The sequence below is a fragment of the Myotis davidii genome, unplaced genomic scaffold (assembly GCF_000327345.1).
Source record: "Myotis davidii unplaced genomic scaffold, ASM32734v1 scaffold1655, whole genome shotgun sequence".
NCBI lineage: Eukaryota > Metazoa > Chordata > Mammalia > Chiroptera > Vespertilionidae > Myotis > Myotis davidii.
The window spans coordinates 58,865-62,671 of NW_006286480.1; positions in this window are offsets into that span (position 1 = coordinate 58,865).

Below are 3,807 nucleotides of genomic sequence, written 5' to 3' on the forward strand. Positions count from 1 at the left end.
GTTTCCCCAACCGATTAGACTAGAGCTTCCCCAACCGCCCGCTCCACGGGGTGGGGCCTGCCACCGCCAGCCAATCATAAGGCGTATGCAAAGATGGAGGCGGAGCCTGGGGCGGGATCTCCCTGGTGCCCTGGTCTGGCTGCCACTAGAATGTGTGAACCCGCCCCTTCCCTCCAGGCTGGGCTCCTGTTAGTTTAGGTCTCACTGTCTGAAATTATTTTATTTTATTTACCTGTTGTGTTTCTCTGGCTCTGGATCTCCTGACAGCAAGGAACTATCTTTTGTTTACAGCTGGCTGCTCAGTGCCGAGAACAGGCTGGCTTATTGATGCCTTCCATGAGTGAATGTTCATGGACAATTATAGTACCTGTAAGACGAGGAATGTTTCAATGCCTGTGGCTAGAAACCTCAGGCCAGAAGAGGCGAGGTTCGAGGGTGTGTTACTTGCATTCTGGGCCCCCCTCTTTAAGGTTCCATTGCCCTCTCCTTGGGATCCAGATCCTATATCCTATATCCAATTATACCCATTCAGATAAAAAAGTCTCACCTACCCAAGCATTCTTTCCTTAAAGGAGTTTTCAGACTCCAGCATTCATGTAACTCATTTTTGTTTTATTTTTGGTTAATCCTCACCTGAGGATATTTTTCCATTGATTTTTAGAGAGAGTGGAAGGGAAAGGGAAAGACACAGAGCGAGAAACATCAATGTGAGAGAGACACATCGATTGGTTGGGATGGGGATCGAGCCTGCAACCGGTGCACCTGCCCCTGACCAGAATTAAACCTTCGACCCTTCAGTCTGCGCCGATGCTCTAACCACTGAGAAAACCAGCAAGGGCCATCGAACTCATTTTTATTAGGACCCACTATATCAGTGATGGCGAACCTTTTGGGCTCAGCGTGTCAGCATTTTAAAACCCTAACTTAACTCTGGTGCCGTGTTACATAGAGAATTTTTTTGATATTTGCAACCATAGTAAAACAAAATTTATATTTTTGATGTTTATTTTATATATTTAAATGCCATTTAACAAAGAAAAGTTAACCAAAAAAAATGAGTTCGCATGTTACCTCTGACATGCATGTCATAGGTTCGCCATCACTGCACTATATGCTGGCACTGCTGTTGAAATACCAGCCATCCTCCCTGTGCCCAGTCCCAGGAGCAGTGCCTGGTAGGGGAGAGCATGTCACCAAGGCTGGATTCTCCTTGCTGCCTGAGCACTAGGCAGGGTCATTCAGGCTGGACGCCCCTAGGTCCCAGCCAGGGTGGGTGGGGGTGGGCTGAAGCTGGGCAACCAACTCTGCCAGGTTTGTGGAGCTTCCCAAGGGGACAGAGGATGGAGGATGGAGGCCCAGGTGACTCAGAGCTGCGGATGCTGAGGGATGGGGTTCCTGCTGCACACCAGGCCCCTGCTGGGCCCTTTGCCCAGTTCGGTTCATCGGAACCCCGACTCCTTGGCCAGTGGGATCACTCTTGTGCCTTCCGGGCTGATATAGTCATATTTTCTAAACTATTGCATGAGGAGGAAGATGAGATCTGCCTTTGAAGCAGGAAATTCCTTTGTCTTCCTGAGCTCCCAGCCAACAAGCCCTGGGATCCGTTTCAGGCCTTTTCCTCTCCGCAGAGCACAGAGCCACGGACGGCTGGGAGTTATAAATCAGCTGATCTTGGGAGCCCCCCGGGACAGTCGGTGCCTCCTCTGTGGGTCACACAGACCTATTGCACCGTGTTCCTTGTCAGGAGCGTCCAGACGCCACGTTGACCGACTCAACGTCCCCCAAGCCTTGGGCATTGATTCCCCTGCGGCCGATTTCACATGCCGGGGGCCGGGAGCACTTCCCCAGGCCCCATCCGAGGAGCTCCGGGTCCTAGAGCCCAGACAGGGACCCGTGGGAGCTCAGAGCCAGATGCAACCAGGCGAACGCCCTCCCGGTGGGTGGGCTAGGGACTCTGACGCCACCGCCTGCGGGCCCATTGCCTACCCCCAGCCCAGCCCACCGGAAATGACGGCGCAGGCAGTGCTGACGTTGAGGGTCTCGGTCACTCCCAGCCGGAGCCTCTGGGTCCCCGCCACCCGCCACTCCTCTCCGCTCCCCTCCCGCTCATCTTGGATTGAGGTCAAGGGATCGCGGCGCCGGGACACCTTCCTCCGGTGCCCCCACCCCTGCAGGCCTAGCTGTCCTCAGACATTGCCGCGCTGGGCACCGGCTGCACTGAATACTCTTGCCCCATCTGTCCCGACCTCCCACCAGTCTGAGGTCAGTGCCTGGCTGGGTAAGGCGCTGGATGTATTTGAATGAGTGAGGTCATCCGGTGCCCCTCCCTCCCCCCATCAACCATCTGAGTCTGTCCCTGTGGTCGGGAGGTGCTTCCTTATGTCTACCTTGAATCCCCGCAGTTAAACCTCCCAGGCCTGTCATTTAGGATGCCTATGCTGAGTGTCCTCTGCGGCCTCACCCTACTCTTTATTTTTAATCTTCAAGGGACTGGGGAGGAGCCTGCAACCGAGGCACATGCACTTGACTGAAATTGAACCTGGGATTCTTCAGTCCGCAGGCCGATGCTCTATCCACTGAGCCAAACCGGCTAGGGCTCACCCTACTCTTTCAGTACCAAGACATGGGGTTGTTGGGAGGATTCCCCGAGTTAACACAGGCCTAGTGCTGAGAGCAGGACCTGAGCCATGTGAGCAGCAGGCAGTGTTTGCCTTTAGGGCCATTGTTACTGTAACTACTTTTACCTGGAGGATTGCTCCTCACCGACCACTACCCCTCTTCTGGCAGGGCTCCTGGGAGTCCTGTCCTGGGACCTTCCCTTCCTGGTAGGGAGCAGGGGCTGAGGGGGCGGCGAGGCTCTCAGTCAAGGACAGAGCCATGTACCTAAGAGACCTGTAGCGAAGCTCCAGGCACTGCCAGATGCCTGGGCTCCCATTGCACGGGGTCCACCTATCAGACTGGGAGCTCCTTAAGGGAGGCACGGAGCAGGCCCAGCGAGTAAACAAATGAATGCTCTAGAACCAGTGGTGTAGCCGGGTCCTTGGTCCTTCATCCTTCACTGTCCCAGCTCAGATCCACCTGCCCTACTTGCAAAACTCCTCAAAGTACTAAACAATGAATCTGAGGAACAGCCAGTGAATGTATTATTCCTGCTTGCTGACCTGGACAGCCAAAGTGGCTCCATCCTCTATGATCACCCAGGAGTTATCTTCACTCACTGCCCGAGAGGTAATTTCTGTGTCTAGGCCAGTGTTAGGTGCTGGAGTTGCAGGGAGCAAGACAGACCCATTCTCTGCTCCCATGAAGCTTGCATTTCACTAGGAGAGACAGACATCTAATCTAATGAAAGACAAACATGCAAATTGACCATACCTTTGCTGTGCTTTAAGCTGCACCCACCAGCCAATCAGAGCAACTATATGCAAATTAACCCAACCAAGATGGCCGAAGACAGCCACGAAGCTGGAGCAAGCAGGAGGCTTGGTTGCTCCAGTGATGGAGGAAGCCAAGCTTCCCACCTGCTGTGGCCGGCTCTGAGCTCCACTGAAGGCAACAAAGTTTCAATTATAGAAGGTAAATAAATCTCAGAATAAAAAAAGAAAAAGAAAAAAAGAGGCTGGGAGCTTCCGTCCCTGGGGGGCTTGGTCAGCCTGAAAACGGCCCTCAGCCACTCACCCAGGCTCTCCAGGCACCCCAATAGGGACCCCCACCGTGAAGGGGGTATGGCCAGCCTGAAAATGGCCCTCAGCCCCTCAACCAGGCTGGCCAGGCACCCCAACGGGAACCCCCCCACCCTGCAGGGGCTGT